Here is a 22,188-nt window from a genome sequence, read left to right as displayed (position 1 = left end):
AACATACACTGAGTTTACTTCATATAATTAAAGAAAACTCTACTAAGTTCTAAAATTGGTCTAAACATCAGCCAAATAAAAAAGGAGGTTTCTTTCCATCTAGAGGCCTCATCACTTAAAAATTAAACCTAAATTAATTATCACAAAATCCCTTGAGGTAAACACTATCTTTACAGGTGTGAGAATCAGATCAAAGGGAAAAGAGCAAAAGATATCATGGTTCAGATTCAAGCTTAGGATGACATTTGCTTCTGTGCTCTAATATTAATTAATAAGGCAGCAGAGAAGGTTGCTTGTGTTTCAGTATCTCATACTTGAAACAAAGGAGTAGCCTTCACATCATCTCCATCTGTGACCTTAGGTGATTCACTAATCTCTGACTGGCTCTTTTTCATATGCAAAATGGGTGGAATCATTTGTAAAACTGGGACATGTATTTAATGAGCTGCTGCTTTGAGTTTAACATAAAGTCAACATGTTTGATCTTTCTAGAAGACTAAACTCAGCTCTGGTCTTATACCAGGACATTAAGTCTAGAGCTATACATAAGTTCTACTTAGTGTATGGGTTTTAATTCCAGCAAGAGTAGAAAGGTTGAGAAAGGTGGTAGGAGAAGTGTAAAACTCAGGTTTAGCTCAGACTGAAATTTAGCTGCCTGCTAAAGAGAGAAAGGAAAAAAAAAGAAAAAAAAGAAAGAAAAGATTTAAAATAACACACACCAGATGGATACACAGAAAGAAAAAAAAAATCAATATAATAAAATCTTAGAATAGCTTCAGGTTCAACAACTGGGCATTAAATTTAGCCCCCAGCTTCTTGGCCTTCATGGGGAAATGAGACAAATGAGTTAGTTCCTACTATTTGAAAAGATGGTATACCTAACTTGTAAAAGGAATTTCCTATGTGAGTTCTGGTCCATAAACAAGCTAAAATTTTATAACATCAAAACTTGATCAATCTATACTTTTATATTAAAAGTCTAAATTCCTGTTTTTAAAAAAGTGCCTTCACTGGAAATAATTATCACAATAATGATCCTCTAGTAGCAGGTGCTGTAACAATTAACCCAATGAGTCACTCTGGGCCACAACCGTGAACCTCAATCATTCCTCCAGTGGGGCGACAAATGCCATCTTTAAAGAGAGAAGGAAACCATGCTGTAAATGTTACTCTGCCTATCTACTCCACCACCTTACTTTCAACAGTTGCAAGGAAGAAAAAAGAGAGAAAGAAGAGCAGCATGAGAATCTTAGAAAATAATTAGCTCCTAATTAGCACATATTTCCACTGTAATATTCAAGTTTCTCCTCTTAACCTCTTCTAACTTTTCTTCCTGGAGGTCCTAAATCACTCAATTGTTTAAAATTTAGGTAACATGAAGAATCCTCCTCTGGCCCAAAAGAGCCTACTATATCTGCCCCCTGTTCACCCGTATCTATGGATCCCATCACCACTCTTCTAATTCACCAACCTCACACCCTTTGCAGTTACTCAAATACATTGATTCTGAGGATCCCTGCACCAATCATTTCCTGTGCCTGAAACACACCTTCCCTAGACTTTCTCATAAAATGGTTCCCGCTCATCATTCCAAGTCTCAACTCAGTCTCTTATCACGTTTTCAGAAACACTGTTTCTTATCACCCTAGAGTAAACAGCACTCTATAACCCATCAGTTTTACCTTATGTCATAGAAAATAGCGCACTACAGCAATTACTTGTCATTTTAAGGCAACCAGCAGGATTATCACAATTTTAAATCAGTAAGACACTTCCAATCACTTCATTAAATCAAATGACTTTAAAGGTCCTCACCTTTAATACAAATAATACAAATTCTGAACGTTAAGAGATTTTCCCTTACACATCACTTGACTTCACCGGTCCCCACTCTACCCTCTACACTTAAAACGTTCTATAGAAACAGGCACAACACCCAGATGGACAGCAGCGGCCATACACATATACCCCAGCAGCTGGATTAAGATGGAATTCTAGCTATCATGGTCTTGTTAAAGGCACCTGTTCCCCACACAGTAGAGGGATAGAAAGGTATCTCATTCAGATAGCATTCCCTGAAAAAGGTCCTCCTGATCTTCAGTGAAGTGACTAGTAAGGAAATAACTACTGTACATCCATTCGGAACTCTGAATATCTTGTGTAAGCACAATACAGTAGAAATACTAACAAAACAATTTCTAAAGCTGTTTCACCAATGTGTTATTCCAAGGTTGGTTTTCTTGGGGGAGGGGTGGGTCAGGGTAACTGAACATATAAGTCTAGCTTTGCTTTCATTCATCAGTATTCTGTAGCTACCAAAATAAATTCTAAGCCTACAGATTACATTTTTATAAAAGCCAATGGTCCCAAGAGAGAATTTTCTTCAAAATTTCTTTCCTATACCTTGTTTTCAAACACAACTAGGACAGAGTTTCAAGTATAATACAGCTTGTCTTTCTACTCTCTGATGGACCTCAAAACAGAAATGCAGGCAGAATGCTTGCAGTATGTAGACAAGTAATTGGAAAACTTAAGAGAACCGGTGGGAAGAGCAGAATAGAGAAGCACGAGTGGCAGGCAAGGTTTATATGGATTTCTAGCTTTCGAAAATGAACTGGAAATGGTTAAAGTATTTTTTTTTTTTTTGTGGTACGCAGGCCTCTCACTGTTGTGGCCTCTCCCGTTGCAGAGCACAGACTCCGGACGCGCAGGCTCAGCGGCCATGGCTCACGGGCCCAGCCACTCCGCGGCATGTGGGATCTTCCCAGACCGGGGCACGAACCCGTGTCCCCTGCATCGGCAGGCGGACTCTCAACCACTGCGCCACCAGGGAAGCCCTGGTTAAAGTATTTTTAGAGTTGTTGCTTCCACATAAGATCTCAGAGTACAGGAGACACTACGGAGAGGAAGAAAACCTGAAAATAGACTAGGACTGAACTAGTACTACAGTATTGGCAACTTCCTAGGTGATCTCAGTCTGGCATGAATCACTTCTATGCACCTCTGTTACTTAAAATAAGATGTTAGTCTTATTTTGGACAGAACCTAACAAACTGTCCCATGAAAAATATTCCCTCCTCATCGAAGATACCTTCATAACCTCTAATAGGGCAGGTATCCAAAAGAAGGGGAGGGAGGGCAAAAAGTAAGTAATTTTCCTTCCTCCTTTCCTCCTTTCTTCCTTCCTTTCTTTCTCTTTCCTTCTTTCTTTTTCTTCCTTCCTTCCTTTCTTCATTTATTCATTTTTTGGAACTGAAAGCAAATTATTTTTTAAAAAATGAAAAAAAAGAAAGAAAAAAGAAAATTTACAGAAAACTGTTGAACAGAAGAAAGGTGCCAAGATGCAGAGGAAGAGAAACATGGGGACATAAGGAACAAAGAGCCCGGTGGGAGGGACCAGGAAGAATTGGTGGAGAGCCTGGAGTCACTTTTGCCTTCACATCAAGGATGAAGAGGGACTTCCCTGGTGGTGCAGTGGTTAAGAATCCGCCTGCCAATGCAGAGGACATGGGTTTGAGCCCTGGTCTGGGAAGATCCCACATGCCACAGAGCAACTAAGCCTGTGTGCCACAACTACTGAGCCCACGTGCCATAACTACTGAAGCCCACACGCCTAGAGCCCGTGCTCCGCAACAAGAGAAGCCACCGCAAGGAGAAACTCGCACACTGCAACGAAGAATAGCCCCCGCTCACTGCAACTAGAGATAGCCTGCATGCAGCAACGAAGACCCAATGCAGCCAAAATTAATTAATTAATTATTTTTTTAAAGAAAGGATGAAGAGGGGAGAGCTGGTACCAGGGACATTGGGATCTAGGGAGCAGAGCTGAACTGCAAGCTGAAAGCAGGGAGTCAGCACTACCCTAGGTCGGGCACTCCCTCTCCCACTGCTGCCCCAAATCCCAGGGAATCCCTAGGTACCTGCCAAGGTTCTGATGGTCTTTGTGGGAGAGGGAAGAGGTGAGAGGGGTGACCTACCAAGTCATAAGAAGGTGTAAAAAGCAACTTTAATTAGTGATCATGTAAATATTTTAATAAGGTCCATATAAGCAAGTGAAGGGTGAAACAAGAGGGTGGTCTAAAGGGTGTGCAGAGTCAATAAGAGAACATCCACAGAACCTAAAAGGACAAGGGAATACATATATTAAACCATCACGCTGTACATGCTAAACAAATACATTAGTATGAGGACAGGAAAAGGGCACGAGAAGAGAGAAGGGGCCCCTGACTTTGTGTCAAGCTCCTATTTTATCTAGAAGCGAGCTGGCTTTACATATACTTCCAACTGGAGTGAAGAATGGAGTGAAGGTGCACACATGTGAAAACAAAGTGTCTGCATCTGGAAGAGAAAAACCTCAGAGCAGACAGGCTTCAGTTTTACCTAATGTATACTACTTACTTTTTATTTATTTATCTATCTATCTATCTACTTATTTATTTATGGCTGCATTGGGTCTTTGTTGTTGCACACAGGCTTTTCTCTAGTTGTGGTGAGCAGGGGCTACTCTTCATTACAGTACACAGGTTTCTCACTGTGGTGGCTTCTCTTGTTGTGGAGTATGGGCTCTAGGCGCCCAGGTTTCAGTAGTTGTGGCATGCGGGCTCAGGAGTTGTGGCATGCGGGCTCAGTAGTTGTGGCTCACGGACTCTAGAGTGCAGGCTCAGTAGTTGTGGCACATGGGCTTAGCTGCTCTGTGGCATGTGGGATCTTCCCAGACCAGGGCTCGAACCTGTGTCCCTTGCATTGGCAGGCGGATTCTTAACCACTGCACCACCATGGAAGCCTTACTACTTATTTTTATTTTATTTTATTTTGCGGTACACAGGCCTCTCACTGTTGTGGCCTCTCCCGTTGCGAAGCACAGGCTCCGGACGCCCAGGCTCAGCGGCCATGGCTCACGGGACCAGCCACTCCACAGCATGTGAGATCTTCCCGGACTGGGGCACGAACCCACGTCACCTGCATCGGCAGGCGGACTCTCAACCACTGCGCCACCAGGGAAGCCCACTACTTACTTTTTTTTTTTTTTTTCTTTCTTTCTTTCTTTTTGGTATGCGGGCCTCTCACTGTTGTGGCCTCTCCGGTTGCGGAGCACAAGCTCCGGACACGCAGGCCCAGCGGCCATGGCTCACGGGCCTAGCCGCTCCGCGGCATGTGGGATCCTCCCAGACTGGGGCACGAACCCGCGTCCCCTGCGTCGGCAGGCGGACTCTCAACCACTGCGCCACCAGGGATGCCCCCCACTACTTACTTTTATCATACATTCACCTGTGGTTCAAAATCCAAAGATACAAAAGATATACATATAGTGAAAATATCATTCCCTCTCCTGTTTTCCAAATTCTTTCCTGAGAATTTGCCCAAAGATGCACATACAATAAGCAAAAGCACATTTTCATGTAGGCAAATTCTGATCTAGATGTTTATAATAATATTTTTTAAAAAGCAGTCTTTGTTTTAAATAACTCACTGGCATCACACATATTCATACATTCCAGCTTTCTATGAGGCTGAAGTCAAGACTGTTTTTTCTTCGGCCCATCAACGCGGCTTGCAGGATCTTAGTTCCCCGACCAGGGATTGACCTCGGGCCCTCGGCAGTGAAAGCATGGAGTCCTAACCACTGAACCACTGGGGAATTCCCGAAGACTTTTTTTTTTTTTTTAAAGTATCAAGAGAAGAGTGAAAGTTCTGGATTATGAAGTCTGGGTTCTTGCCTCAATTCTGTGCAAGTTTGGGAAAGTCCCACCATTTCTTCAGCATTCTCCCTTATCTCTGTGGCCACCTCTTGAGTCCAGGCCACCATCAGCTCCTGCCTGGACCTGCCCCAGCCCCTCCACATCCTCCAAATAATCCACCCTCTTGCCTCCTCTAGGCCATTCTACTCAGGACTGTAGCTGACATAACTTTTTAAATGCAAATCTTGTTTTAAAGTGAATGCTCAAATCTTTTGCAATCTTTTCACCATTTCGGTGAAACCAGGAGCAGAGTACATGATCGCCCACAGCATCCACAGTGAGGTTGGCAGTCTTTAGAGATCACTCCCTGAGGTGGATTCCCTCACTGAACACATGAAAAGACTCAAGCTCACAGAGACAAGGTAAGTGGGCCACATCTAGAATGCACTGGTTCACAGAATGCCATGATTATGTGGGAACCTAAAGGTCATTTATTCATTGATAAGTATTTGCCGAAGGCCGGGCACTGTGCTAGGTTTCAGGAACTGCGGTAAACAGGTGAGGTCCCCGACTTCTTAGAGCTTATATTTCTAGATATACTTCCAGAAAAGAAGCAAGTAAATACCCAAGATGATGCTCTCTCACTTCATTGGAATCCCTGTCAAAATGTCTCCTCCTCTAACCGCTGTCAAGGACAGCATCCCTCACTTCACTCCACCTGCTTCATTTGTCTACACAGCACAGATCACAGCCAGAATATGATATATTTGTGGTTTGTCTGTTTTCCCACTAGATGGAAGCTTCCTGAATGTGTCTACCTCACTCACTGCTATCGCCCCAGTGCCTAGAACAGTGTCAGGCACAGAGCAGGCACTCAATAAATATTGCTGGAAAAAACAGATAATGTGACAAAGAAGAAACTGAGGTGGGCAAGTAGCCACTTTGGGAAGGGTGATCAGAAAAGGGCTCTCAGACGAGGTGACATTTAAGCTGCATCCTGAACAGTAAGGACAAGAGCCAGGAACAGATTAGTGCATGCAGAAGGAACAGTGAGTGTCAAGGCCCTGGGGCATGAAAGATCCTGGTGTGAAAGGGACAAGGTAGCCCTCCATAATGAGGGAGGGGAAAGCAGTCGATGAGGCTGGAGAAGCAGGCAGGATGCTGAAGGCTATGGTGAGGAGTCAATAATTTATTCTACATGAAATGCCATCATTAAGGACTAAGCAAGGAGTTACATAATGTGGTTAAGTGTTTTTTATAGAGCACTGTACCTGTTGTGAGGAGAATAGTGTATGGAAGACAAACATGAAAGCAGAGGAACCAATTAGGAAACTCAAGTAGTTTTCCAGTTGAGAAATAACAGGGATTTAGTGGTGAAACGCAGATGGAGAGAGGTGAATGTACTTGAGATATGTACTAAGGAAGAATTGATAAGACATGTTGATTGGCTGGATGGAGACAGGGAGGATTTAAGATGATTCCCAAGTTTCTGACTTGTGCAATTGGGTGTATCAGGATCTACTTACTGAAATGAAAAAGGATTGAAGGGGAAAAGCCAGAACTGTCTTTTGCACCCATGAAGCCTGAGTCATAGGTTACCGATCTCTAGGTGGAATTCAGAGGACAGGTCTGGGCTGCAGATACATACTTACGAGTCATCAGCATAAAGATGGTATTTAAAGCCACAGGAGTGAGTGAAATCACCGCGGGAAGGAGTACAAATAAAGAGAAGCGAGGCCCAAAACTGAGCCTGGAGGCATGCCAGCACTTAGAGGTCACACAGGGCAAGGGGAGGCAGTAAAAGAGAAGGAGGGCTGGTCTATGAGACAGAAAGAAAACAACTAGATTCCATCGCAGAGGACCTGGGTGCTCTTGGCAAGAACGGTTTCAGTGAAGTAGTGAGGAATGGAGCCAGTAATGAGTGGTTTAAAGAGTGAATGGAAGAGAAAAAAAAGTAGAAGAGAGAACAGACAACTCTTTTGAAAAGAGCTGTGAAGGGGAGAGAAAGCGGGTCACTAAGTATCGACAGAGGTGGATTTAACAAGGGACAATTTAATTCTAGAGACAGAGTGCACCAGAGCGTATCTGTACACTAACAGGGATGCTCTAGCAGACAGGGAGAGCCTGAAGATGGAAGAGGGAGATGCGGGACCACAGAAGCGGCAAGGTCCCTGTGAAGGAGGTGGGACACTCAGCACAAAGGAAAGGACTGTAATGGTGGGGGGTGGGGGCGGGGGGAGAAACAAGCTCTTGCTACATTATAACCAACTGGAGGGAAATGAGAGAAGAGTGGCCCAGCTGCCAAAAAATCTCTAGATGTGGTGGAGGGCAGATGAGGGTGTCCCTCTGGACAGATTTCTATTTTCTCAGAGAAGCATCAAACAAAGCCATCAGCTGAGAGAACAGAAGTCTATGAGGTTTGAGGGAAAGGTACGAAATAGTCTTCTTAGAACCTGAGAAAGCAAATTTAACAGCTGGGCTTCCTGGCAGTGATGAAGCCCATTTCAGGCTGGGGTTATGTCTACACGGAATTTTAGTAACATTTTCTGTACATGGTAAATATTTCCTTCAATCGATTTGTTATTCAAATTTATACCAGGAATTAGATTTGTAATATCATCTTTGGAAATCACTGATCCAATATAAGTAAATGCCGCCCCCCTCACCAAAATAGAATATTATGGACTCTCTACACATTCCCAGGATTTGATTCAATCATCTGATCACCAGCATCTTTAAAAAAGAGACCAGACAACAAACCAAAGAGACAAAAAAAAAATTATATAATCAGGGGAAATGTGACCACAGACTGAATATCTTACATATTTCTGGATAAAATTACATACTGATGCTTGATACACTTTAAAATAATTGGAGGGGGTGGGAGAAAGCAGGTTAGGGTACAGATGAGATCAGACTGGCCATGTGTTGGTAACTGTTGATATTGGGGTGATTGGTACATGGAGATTCCCTATACTAGTCTCTCTACGCTGGTATATGTTTGAAAATCTCTAATTAAAAAAGTAAAAACAAATAATAAAAGAAATCCAGAACACTAAAATACAACCAATATTTATTTTATGCTTCCAATATAAACTAATATTCCAAAGTTTCATAGTTTTTTTTTTTTTTCATTTCCAAAATTTTAGTTTGCTTAACAACTAACTAATCAGGAAAAGAAGCTATTATCCTTCCAAACAAAATTCGCCTTATTTCAGAAGTCACCATCCTTCTCTCTTGTCCGTTTTGTTGGATCAAGCCTGCCCCACTGCCAGGTCCCCCTGCAGCCTATCCACTACTGTCCGACTTGGGGGTTCGGCTTCAGGCTCACCGGCTCCCACAGTAAGCTCTGCCTCGATCACTATTAAAGGCAACATTTCGGTCTCAAAAATGAAAAGGAAAAGAAAAAGTAAAATAAAAGTAACCATCTTTTCTTTCCTTCCTCAACAACTGTCTCATCTCCACAGCTCTTGGAACCACCCCAACAAACAAGCTCACCTTCATGAACTTCTCTTTTAGCCAAAAGAAGTAAAGGGCCAAGACCAGAGGATCCTTGATGGTGGGAATGGACTAGACAGCCCTCTGTGCTTCCCAGTCAGCGCCCCTGCTGCCTTGGTCAGGTTAATTTATACCAGAAGTAGCTTTTAAGAACACTTAACCACTGTGGTGAATGTGGGTAGCAAATGAATGCTACGGAAGAGAAGTCAGCACTGAGTAATTCCCCTCCTGAGATATACGGTAGATCATATTTCTTCGATTCTACTAGCAATTCTCCTCTATCGCCTCCCTCATCTCTTTTCACCACCACCCCCTTCTAAAACCAAACTTGTGGCAAATAAAATGAACTGGACACCATATGACTGGAAAGAGCCACAATCTTATTGGACACCGCTGCTCCAGTTCCACCTTGTCAATGGGAGGGTTACTTGACTGGTTTCACTGACAGAACTGGTTGCCCAGTAGGGTGGATATTATCTCTGAGAGCCACAAAGAACGTTTTCTCTTTGTACTAGCTGCCCTAAAAGTTTCCTAGCTTATGAATACATATCTGTTTCAGTGGTTCCCAAATCTGGTTAATTATAGGAATCTCTAGAAGAGTTCTTTTAAGATTTGGTTGGGGCCCATAAAAATTATTTTTAAAAGTCATTAGGTAGTTGTGTTCACTCAGGTACAGAAACTAATGTTGTATTATGACCTGAGGTACAAACATAAGTCATATTCAAAAGAGTAATCTACCTCTAAAATCTTTAATTATTCTGAACATAATCAAAATACTTTCTCTAAATAAAACCACAATTCTAAATAATATGCAAAGTAAAATCAAACTGTTAATTCAGCAAGACAAAAAATTAATAAAAAGCTAACAAATTACAAGGAAGGACTAACACACAGTCTTTTAAGACTGGCATTATTGACATTTTGGACTGGATGATTCTTAGTTGATAGAGGCTGTCCTGTAGGATGCTCCTATCATCTGAATATAAATTCAGTGAAAATCTTACTGTAACAACATAATGAGTGATTTTGCTGAAATGAAGGCAAGCTCTCTGATTTCTATCTACTAGAATGATAGAAGCATCCCCCCAAGTTCTGACAATCAAAAATGTCTCTGGACATTGCCAAACATCCCCTGGGGGCAAAATCACCCCAGTTCAGGACCACTGGATTAAAGGAACTGTGTTAAAAATAGAAGAAAAAAATTGCACAAGTAGACTGCAGTGAAGATACAGAAAGTTAAATTGTCTTCAAAATATAAAGCAATAGCATGAGAAGCACTGTTATTAGCTCTTTATTTTTATTAAAAACAAAACTAAAGAAAATGGACTTAAGTTATATAACGGAGCATCTAGAGTACTCATACGGAAAAACTTCTTAACTCCTAAGGTTTATGACTGCCAGGAAAACTTGAGGCCCTTTCCTGGAGATAATCAGAATGAAAAGGCTGTGATATGACTCAGAAGATTTGGGACTAGAGTGTGTAGGTCTGATAGACCTATGGAGGGCCCTTTCTAGCCTGAGAATCTCTCCCACCCTGGAGCCTGAAAGACTGCTTCAGAAGGAAAGCACTTGAGTAGTCATAGTTAATGTCTCCCTCTGGACTCAGGTCCATGTGATGTGACCAGTTTCTGAATGCACACACAGCAAGCCAACAAGGCTAGCAGGTTTATGGCCCTTCCTTGTTGCTTGCCCAAGGTGAGGCTGTGAACTAGTCTTCTCTTTTGTGCCCAGGGTCAGTCCTAGCATTGGCCTAGTGCCCACGCTGAGGCTGCCAGTCCAGAGTGGAGCTCTCACCTGTAATGGTATTCAACCTAGATCAGTGCCTCTATAGGGTCTATCTCAGCAAAAGTAAAGGCAAACAGAAGAAATCTGAGAAAAGAGAAAGAAATAAGTCATCACAAATTACTGTAAATCAGCGGTCCTCCAAAATGTGGTCCGTGGGCTTCTGGGGGTCCCCCAAGAACTTACGAAGGTCCACAAAGTATAAAATAGTTTAATAATATATTAAGACATTATTTGCCATTTTTACTGTGTGAAAGTCTGTTTTAAATTTTTACCTCTTGTTCTTTATCTATAACAATGGATTTCAAACTTCACACTTTTAAATTATTTGCTCTGATGGTATAAAAGCAATGGAGAATAAAGCGGCTGGAGCCTTAGGACAAATCAAGACAGCTGGTGATTTAGGCCATGCACTCACAGTGGTAGTTACTAGTTTTATTACATTTTGACCCCTGAGTCCACACCTTTCTAATATTCTGTGTTGTCTCAAAGAAGAGCACTTACATAACTGAGTTGTGAGCTGAACTGACTGCCTTTTTTTAAAACCAGCTACATTCACTTTATTTTTCTCATATAAAACTCTGTGATCGCTACAGCTGGAGCCTGGGTCCTCTGCACAGAAACTCTGGTGTGGGCCTTTACAAGATGGTCAGTGAATTCCTGATATGGAGACTTGGTGAACACCATCTCTTTCCAGAAATCAGGAGTGAGATAACTGTAGTTCTTAGAAATGGCATCAAAAGCGGCCTTGGTGAAGTTGCCCAGGGTGGTGGTGCAGCCTCTGGCAGAGGTGTAGCAGTGGTCAATTCCGGCCATCATCAGTAGCTTCTTGGGCATAGGGGCTGAGACAATGCCAGTGCCCCTGGGGGCAGGGACGAGGCGCACCAGCACAGAGCCACAGTGGCCAGTCATCTTGCAAGGCACAGTATGGGGCTTGCCAATCTTGTTACCCCAGTAGCCTTGCCGCATGGGGATGGTGGAGAGCCTGGCCAGAAAAATGGCCCCACGATGGCAATGGCTACCTCCTTTGAGCACTTAACACCCAAACACCATTTCTACTTTAACACCATTTCTACTTGAAATGATGAACAAACTATGGTTTTCAGACTTGAGTATCTGGCAGACATGTTCTTAAAAATTAATGAAGTGAGACAGTTACTGGCAGCATTAATGACAATCATAAACTTCAATGAACTGACAGTGATTTCAAAGCAAAAATCAAAATTTTAGAAAACTTGAGATTGACAGCTTCCCAATACTCAGCATTTTTTCTTATGAGACTGAAGGTGAGATTAACAAATATAATTTTTGACAATGTATAATGAAATGTGTCACAATTTGGAAGATGTAACTAACACAGCGATTCAATATTTTCCAAATGACCAATGCATGATGTTAAAAACAAAAAATCATACACAAGTTAATGACCCATTCAAACTATAATTTTAATGTAACACTATGAAAAGTTATTGGTTTCCCATCCTACATTGTAACTAATCTTTAATAAACTATCACTTGAGTTTGGGTGTAGTACCATAGAAGACTATCCACAGTTATATGATAAGACTATCTCCTGGTTTTTCTAACTACATAGCTATGTGAGGCCAGATTTTCTTCATATACTTAAACCAAAACAATTTATCGTAACAGATTAAATAAGTAAGTAGATATGAGAATCCAGACATTAGAGTCACAAAAAATGTAAAACAGTGCTTTTCTTTTCATTAAATGTTTTTTGTTTACGAAAACAGGTATTTCTCATAAAAATATATTACTTATGAGAATGTAATAGATTCATTGTTATTTTAAGTGAATTAAATATTTTTAAAATATTTCAGTTTTAATTTATAATGTAGTAAGTAAATAGTGATAGATGCAATACACATATAAACAAAGGCTCTTTGAGTCTCAATTTAAGAGTACAAAGTTTGGGGCTTCCCTGATGGCGCAGTGGTTGAGAGTCCACCTTCTGATGCAGGGGACACGGGTTCGTGACCCGGTTCGGGGAGATCCCACATGCCGTGGAGCGGCTAGGCCCGTGAGCCATGGCTGCTGAGCCTGCGTGTCCGGAGCCTGTGCTCCACAACAGGAGAGGCCACAACAGTGAGAGGCCTGCGTACCGCCAAAAAAAAAGTACAGGGGAAGAGTACAAAGTTTGAAAACCACCGTTACAGATAAAGAACAAGAGGAAAAAAATGTAAATAGCCTTAAAAAGAAAAACTGCAGTGATATATAAATAGGGGAGAGTTTCATCTTTTAAAAGTTATGAAAATTCAGCAACAAAAAGAAACAAAAAGGAAAACTACTGATACACAAAACAACCTGGATGAATCTCTAGAGAATTATGCTGAGTGAAAAAAATCCAACCCCAAAAGGTTACATACTCTGATTCCACTTAGATAGCATTCTTGAAATGACAATTGCAGAAATGGAGAACAGGTTAGTGATTGCCATGGGGGAGGGGCAAGCTGCCGTGGGAGGGGAAGTGGGTGTGGCTATAAAAGGGAACAGGAGGGATCCTTGTTAATGGAAATGTTCTGTATCTTGACTGCCTCAATGCCAATATCCCGGTCGTGACCTTGTACTACAGTTTTGCAATATGTTACCATTGGGGGAACTGGGTAAAAGATAACTGGGATAGCTTGGTATTATTTCTTCATAACTGCATGTGAATCTACAACTATCTCAAAATTAAAAATGTAATACTGAAAAAGCTATGAAACAGAAATCAGGAGAATGTAGCATGACTCTATCAAAAGTCTAGATGTTATAAATCGTGCCTACCAACTCAAACTGATTAATGATATCTTTAGACTACTAATATTTTTTCATATCTTAGGAATAAGAACTATTTCTTAAAGCACCCATTAATTCATTACAGTCCTCTGACATGCCACACACAGCTAGGTAAAGAAGACATAGAAACGAATAGGAAATGGAACCTGTCCTCCAGGTACGCACAGTGTTGTAGGAATGACTGAATGGCGAATGGATTCTCAGAACACAATCTAGAATGTGTAATAACAGAAGTACAGACCAGGTGGAATAGGGGCATAACTCCATAAGAAGGCAGGTGGGCTTAAGGAAAAGGTGACAACTGAGCAGAGTCCTACAGGCTGAAGAGGTTGCAGGCAGAAAACAGAGGAGAAAAGGGCAAAATACACTGCAGGATTTTAAACAAGAGAGGACATCACTAGGTTCTGTGTTTTATAAAGAAATATGACAACACTTAGTTAGGAGGCCAAGGGAGAAACAGGGCAGGTGAGATTTTGGGGGGCGGGGGGGGATAGAAAGAAACAATTAAAAGTGATGTTTTAGAGGGAGAACTGATAAGACTTGCTGGCCTCAGACAGGGGTCAGATAGTAAATACTTAGTCTTTGCAGACAACATAGGGTCTCTGTAACAAATACACATATACGCTTATTTTAAACAACCACTTAAAAATGTAAAAACCATTCTTGGCTCACAGGTCTCTGGCCAGATACTGACCCCTGACCTGGGAGGTAAGCAATAAAGGAGAGTAAGAGCCTGCTGAGGTGACACCCACGTTTCTGGCCTAACCTAGTGGATAGGCTGAGATGCCACTCACAAAGCCTGTGGACACAAAACAAAAGACAAGGATTTCTGACTGATGGAGTTGAGAGTGTGCGGGAAGAATAAGTCAGTTTTACATGACCCAGGTGGAACTGTTAAATAGAGTGCTGGACATATAAACATGGAGCTCAGAACAGAGGTCTGGGTGGAGATAAAGATTTGGAAATCATCAAGATACTAAACAGTTAAAACTGTGTAAATGGCTGACAGCCAAGGTGAGAGTGTCAAGTGAGAAGAAAGTTGGCTACGATCATGGGAAACACTAGGATTTGGGGGAGGAGACAAAATGAGTCTGTGAAGAAAACTCAAAGAAGAGACAGAACAGCAAGTATATTTTAAAATGCTAAAGGACAGCAGAAGACTAAGTTGTGGGCCTTCATTTAATGCTCAGCAAAGCATGCTAAATCACAGATGCTTCAGAAAGGCAGCAAGGGCTGCCTAAGGACAGACAATTTCTTTGATTCTGGTAAACAAACGTTTGCTATAATTTTCAAGAGGCCAATTGTTATAAGGCCTCTTCCTCAAAACAAAGGTTTGCTCCTGGCCTAGTTATGCTACCATTTCCTACCTGGCACCAACGCATTCTTCATAGAAACCACGCATAGGAGAAGAAGCCAAATGCTAGTGGGGAGTGCTTATTCCTCATTTCTGAAGTCCCCTTCTGTGAACGGAGCCCTACCAGTTGTAACCTCTCTGGCATTTCTTTGCCACTTAGATGCTTCTATCCTGGGGAGGGAAGCAACTGATCTGATTGGCAAATCTGGGAAAAATAAATGGTCCAGTCGCGCCCTTCTTCCTCATATGAGTGAGCTGCCTATAGGAACTGGGTTGGGTGGAGGCTCTGTATACCACATATTGCCTTCTCTAATCCAGCACTACTTGTGACCAGGGGGTAGGTCTGCCTAATTTTGGAACTTAGTTATTAGCAAGCCAATTTGGCTCTAATATGAAGCTGCTTCCTTTACCTTCACCTTTATCAATAATAAAGGTAATATTATGGCCACCATTTGCTAATCCTTTAGTTTTTATTCAATTTATTGAAAACTTCAGTGGGGGAGAAAGGTGCTTTTATTGCTCTCCCCTCCTTTCTAGATCTTAACACCAGGTTTAAGTAAACAACCACCTAACTTTAGATAAATATAATCTAATTAATCTAATTTAGTGTAATCATAGTAAAATAACTCAAGACTTCTAAACAGGTTGTATTAGTTCCCCATCTTCCTTTTAGATGCAAGTTTCTTAAGTATTTTGATGATGAGGGTGTTGCACTTCTCATTTGTTATAATATGAAACAGGCAAGAGACTACCACCATTAAAGATATAATTACAGCTGAAATTAATTCCAAACACTCCACCCACTTTCAAATTGCAAGATTTTGGAAAAAATTTCCAAGAACTCTTAATATCATCAAACATAGTCAAGGAAACCATAGCACAAATCTATTCTTAAGAAAAACACATTTCCAAAATACGCTCCAAGTACTTAAATGTAATTCATAAATATTTATCCCTGGTCACTTTAAAAATACTTGAGAAGACAAATTATTTGAATAAATGAATTCAGTGATTTCATGCAAATAACTCCACACTATTATATACTACATTGTGCTATTTTTAGTCTGAGGAAGGAAAAATACACACTGTAGAAAAAGGAAACGTAAACAAAATTGGGCTAACCATTTTTAAAGACTGCTTCCTATCTGGGTTCTGCCTGTTCCATGACAATCATGGGACTCAGTCAGAAAAATAAAATGGCCCTGAAGCAGTACCTCAAGTGAATAGCGCTATAATGGGCTTCACCAATCACTCCAGACCCTGTCCAGGGATCAAGGCCCATCTCTTCTACTGTTTCCAAAATCCACTCTACATTCAGGATAGGTTATACAGATTGTGTTGGAATAACCATACTGAATGATGATGCGTCAACACCAAGTGGTAGGTGGCGACAGACCAGGGTAGGCCAGGAAAAAATGGACCTGTAGTGGGAAGACCGGTGGAACAGCTAGACCAGGGTGCTACTCAATCTGTAAGCTACTTGACAGGTACTCAGTCTTGTCTCTTTACAGCCTGAAGCACCCAGCACAGAGCTCTACATAATAAAGATAAGTGGCTGTATTTGAAGATTTTACATCTTCTGGATTATGTGCTGACTGCCTGGGACAGACTTAGGGGAAAGCCTAAAAGGACACTTAACCATTTAGTTCTGCCCAAATGAAAGCACGGAATGCCCTACGTTGCTTTATTTATTGGAGCTCACACATAGAATGGTACATGCCTAACCACTTACTGGGTGCCAAGAGTTTTCTTTGTTTCACAGCACACTCTAGCCAAGATGCTGACACTGGGCATATTCTCAAACTCTCAACTGTCTCCTAGAGCTGCTCAGATCTGATTTAATACTGTCAATGAAGACTCACAGCACGAGAGGGGCTGGCTCGAGATGCTCTATGAAAAGCAGCCACTCATGGAAATGTTAATTTGCGGAAGGAGACACCAAATATTTTCCGTTATTTTAAATACTGGCAGCACTACGGAGAACCAGCAACCAACATTTTAAGCAAACTAATTTTATAGCTTTTCCAGCTTACAGACTTGATAAATCACAGCTCTAATTTTCATTATCTGGGAAATGGCAAAGATGGAGAATGGAATAGAGGAGACTCAGAAACAGTGCTGTAAATTGGAAGATCCTTCAAAACAGAGCCTATGTTCATTTTCTGACCCGTCAGAGGGTCTAGCAGCAATGCTTTGACCACAGCATTCAGTAAATGTTTGCTGAATCAAATTGTTGTGAAAGCATTCTCGGCTCACCACCAATCCTGCATGCCTTGAGTTTAGCAACCCTTAACTCTCTCCTAGCAAATGCTTTCAGTTCTGCTTACAGCAAAATATTTTTTCTAGGAAATATATCTTAACTTCATAATACATAAATGAAAAAAACCAGAATCTCCTTTGTAAAGGTATATTTCTTTTAAAAAGCAGCCATATATTACTCAGCAAAGTTTGACGCGACTACGATCTTAGTCTGGGGGTAATATTTGTGTATCAGCATGTGATGGACATCTTAGTGTTGAAGAGAAAAGGAAGACACATGAGGACGTTAAAGTAGAGTAGATCCAAGTTTCTGATTTTTTTTAAAAAAGTTTTGCTTTGTTTATACGGACTGAATGAAGACAAATGAGAAATATTTTTTGTTAAAAAGGAAAGGGCAACCTAAGCAAAGCAGGATAACTGTAACTGTGTTATAAGGGGCTCTGAAGAGCAAACATCTGTAATGCTGCCATACAGCTGCATCCTTAAATGCCTATTCCTAAAGGACTAGTTAAACTAAAGTTTAAACTAGAAAGACAGATGCATCTTTTAAATAAATTCCCAGTCCTAGATGTACGCTTAAGTTATTTATGAATAATTAAAAGGCCTAGGTTCCAAGGGTCACAGAGAATTGAACTCCCATCTACTTACAGCCAAAGTCATTCAAAGGGCTGCCAACAATAATATATTCTGTGAGGCTTTTCCTGGCAAACCCTTTCCCCAACCTCTCCCCTATGTTGCCATGGCATTTTCTTTTCATACTTCTATTATCATTTACCTCAACATAGAATCAAACTTTAATCTCCTTTTCATTACAAGTCAGCTCCTGATTAGACTGTGAGCTCTTTGTGGACAAGAACTGGGTCAGAGTCATTTTGCTATCCCTATAATCTACTAAAATAGTAAAGCAGTTAATAAAAGTTTTGTTGAAAGAATGAAATCAAAACTTCTGAGACTATCATTTTACAAATTAAAGGTTGCTCACTGAAAGGAAGGCCTCAAGTAACTCAAGGTATTGAAAAGAATTGTTTACACAACCTATAGTCACATATTGATGCCTATATCTTTAGGCAGTCAGCAACTGTCTCATGCAGAACGATGTTTGACCTTAGTAGGTGTTCAAATATTTACTGATCCAATTAATACATGTAGAACACTGTAGGTGTTTAAATACATATATATATAAAGAAAGGCAGGGTCGGGGAGAGGTGGGGGAGAGAAAGCAAAAGAAAGAGAGAGGAAACATATATATTATATACTATAGAATCCCCTAGATCTGTTTTCAATATATGAACATGTTAAATAACATATAAGGGAAAATTATGGAACTTTCTCATTTTTAACCACGACTTGGAAAATCTTCTAGAGTTGATTTTCAGAAGTGATAAAGGAATCATGACACAGCAAAAAACCAGTCTGACTACTGAATCTCTCACAAAGGAATTGGATAACTTCATTCATAGAGGTGACAAGTTTCTACACCAAACTGCAAAAGATTTCTCACTTTAACAATTAGCAGCAAATGTCAACACAGAAGCTGAGCTGTTACTCCTTCTTGAAAGCTAGAAGATTTTTAAACTTATTAGTTTCACAATAAATATAAAAACATGTAAAAAACAAAATCTTTTTAAAAACCAGTATTCATCTGATATCTATATAACTTTTAAAATAGTAATTATGAAAACAAGTATAAAAGCAAAATCTCTAAAGTGACCAATGTTTACCTGATATTTATATAATAACTTTTAAAATCATAATTATAGTTCCTTTAAAGGTGGAGTAGGGAATTCCCCAGAGGTCCAGTGGTTAGGACTTGGCGCTTTCACTGCTTGGGCCTGGGTTCAATCCCTGGTTGGGGAACTAAGATCCCACAAGCCACAAGGAGGGAGGGAGGGAGGGAGGGAGGGAGGAAGGAAAGAGAGAGAAAAAGAGAGAAAGAAAGAGAAAGAAAGGAAGGAAGGAAGGAAGGAAGAAAGAAAAAGAAAAGAAATCTATAAAGGTGGAGCATAGTTATATAAAGGAGAGCTGAATCTCAAGCCACCATTTGGTAAAAGGTAATCCTGAGAAGTCAAAAAAAGGGTCTGACAGTTGACAGTGAGGCTACACAATCTTTAATCACCACCTACATAAAGGGTTAAGAGCCTCATCCTTCCCTTAGAGGAGGGGTCCCCAACCCCCAGGCTGCTGACCAGGTCACACAGCAGGAGGTGAGCAGTGGGTGAGCAAGCCAAGCTTCATCTGCCACTCCCCAACACTCCCCAACACTAGCATTACCGCCTGAACGATCCCCACACCCCCGCCCCCCACCATCTGTGGAAAAGTCGCCTTCCAGGAAACCAGTCCCTGGTGCCAAAAAGGTTGGGGAACGCTGCCTTAGAGCTTCACCTCCAACACACTGGAAATAGTGACAAAAGAGCAGACCAAGGGAAGGGGTCCAACAGTTCGGATGGTGGAATTCACAGGCACATTCTCTTTCACCTTCAAGTGTCTGGTAGGCTAAAAAGGATATTACCAACCACATAACATCGCCTTGGTTTTCAGTAACAAAATGTCATTTAGCAAGTCACAACAAGACAAAATTCTAAAATGTCCAATATACACTTACAGATTTACTTTTACACTGTAGAGGGTGGTGATTTTCTTATAGGAGACATGTTTAGTAACTCTCTTTACTATCTCAGTAATTAACATACCCCTTGGGTAAGCTACAATAAGAACCAAACACAAACTCTGGAAGAGAAAAACGATCACGTTTGCTAAAAACTAAACTATCTTCATCACTAAACCTTTTTCCTTGATTAATAAATAAGGAAAAATGCCTTTGAGACACTGGCAATCTTCATTAATATGTATAATTTAAAATTTATTACAGATCCAGTAAAAGTATAATTATAACATATATCTAACATCACTTTCTTCTTTTCTTTAATGGAGTATGACTACTTTTAGTAAAAACATATTCATTTGTTATAAATGTAGAGTGTGTGTTATGGGCTGAATTCTGTCCCCTTAAAATTCATATATTGAAGCCCTAACCCCCAGTACCTCAGAATGTGACTATTTGGAGACAGAGCCTTTAAAGAGGTAAGTAAGTTAAAATGAGGCCCTTAGGATGGGCCCTAATCCAATCGAACTGGTTTCTTGTTAAAAGAGGAAATTTGGACACACTGAGACACCAGAGATGAGCACACATAGAGAAAAGACCAGGTGAGGACACAGTGAGAAGGCACTGTGTGCAAGCCAAGGGGAGAGACCTCAGAAAAAATGAAACCTGCTGACACACTGGCCTTGGACTTCTAGCCTCCAGAACTGTGAGAAAATTAATTTCTATTGTTTAAGCCACCCAGTCTGTGGTCTTTGTTAGTCTCTGTTACAGCAGCCCTAGCAAACTAATGCACACAGCAAAAGATGTTCTCCAAGTGATCAAGAAGTAGTATGGCAGAGATGGCCGGCTGCCCACCGGAGGTTCATGTTTCCCATCACAACTGGTGCTGGAAAGCAGCTGACAAATACAGAATACATTTTCTGCCCTCCCACCCCACCCCCCACCCCACATCTAGGTTGGTTCTCACCAATCCAACATACCATACCCACTTTGGGCTAAGATTAAGAAGTTTTGTTACCCTCTCTTTTTGTCACCCTTTCCCTTTCCCAGTCTCCTGGCTGGATATCAACCCCCAGGACACCTGGAAGCCATGTATGAAAAATGGAGGAGACTTCATCATCCTGAGTCTCTACGTGACCTCACTGAGCAGCTTCCCCCATTCGCTGTCCAACAACGGGAATGTCCATTTTGGACTGTGTTATGCCTCTGAGATTTTGGATTTGTCTGTTAAAGCATCAAGCATCACCTTAATACAGATCATATTTAAACCTGAGGTTTCATTTTCTTTCTTCAAATTGCAGAACTGAGAGTTAAATATAGGTTAAATCATGAGAAAATGCGGTTTTTGTAAGTCAAAGATAGTCAAATATTGTCAATTGCACATGCTTCAACCTAATATGTTTGGTCTACAAAAAAATGGACAAGGCATGACTGCACCCCCAGCTCACTACTCAAATTCCCCCACTAGGTTTAACACATTGATGGATTCTAACAGCTCAACACTCTTCCCAGACTGAGAAGCAGTTCCATGGAAAGCTTATATTCAGTACCAGATAGTTCTCTGCTTTCACAAATCCACGCCCTTAACTAGTTTCTCTACTATTTGATACTTTTTTTGCCCTGAAATTAACAAATTACACTCTACCAAAGATGCCAAGATGGAGTAAGCCCACTCTCTCCCACTGATTACAACTAAAAACTCTGAACTGAAAACAGAAAAAAAAAAAACTACCCGAGGATGGAGAAAAGTACATAAATAACAGGCAAGTAGGGAAGGGAAGTAAAAACTTGAAAAATTACAGTACCAGTGAATTTCCTCGCCTTTTTATTTTTTTCTTTTTAAATTCCTTCACCGCCCAGCTTTGACCCAAGAATGGCTTTGTCCAGGTAGCCAATTCACAATGGCACAGCGCATGCGCACGTACAGACAGACACACACACACACACACACACACACACTCTCTCTCTCTCCCTCTCTCTCTCTCTCTCTCTCTCTCTCTCTCTCTCTCTCTCTAAAAGTGCTGAGAGAAACTTTCTTGTTCTGGCCAGAGGACTGGAAAAAAGAGCCAAAGCAAGCCAGAGTACAATGTAAATTTTTTCCTTTTTTCCTTCTCCACAGAACTACATGGGAAAGGGGCCTCTGGAAGCCCAAGAATGTAGGGATATACCAAACAAGAAAAAACTGGAAAGAGGACATATAAACAATTCTACATATAAAC

At 41.0% G+C, this 22,188-nt stretch overlaps 1 protein-coding gene and 1 pseudogene across 4 annotated transcripts in view; both read right to left on the bottom strand.

The window, feature by feature from the left end:
• Positions 1-22,188, bottom strand: part of DIP2B (disco interacting protein 2 homolog B) — a 236,019-nt gene that overhangs the window by 149,036 nt on the left and 64,795 nt on the right. The window lies entirely within an intron of this gene.
• Positions 11,507-15,136, bottom strand: LOC137202680 (small ribosomal subunit protein uS5 pseudogene; annotated as a pseudogene).

This window comes from Pseudorca crassidens, chromosome 11 (genome assembly GCF_039906515.1).
Source record: "Pseudorca crassidens isolate mPseCra1 chromosome 11, mPseCra1.hap1, whole genome shotgun sequence".
Lineage (NCBI taxonomy): Eukaryota > Metazoa > Chordata > Mammalia > Artiodactyla > Delphinidae > Pseudorca > Pseudorca crassidens.
Note: the sequence above shows the minus strand (reverse complement) of the source record. Positions and strands in the feature narration are given on the sequence as shown.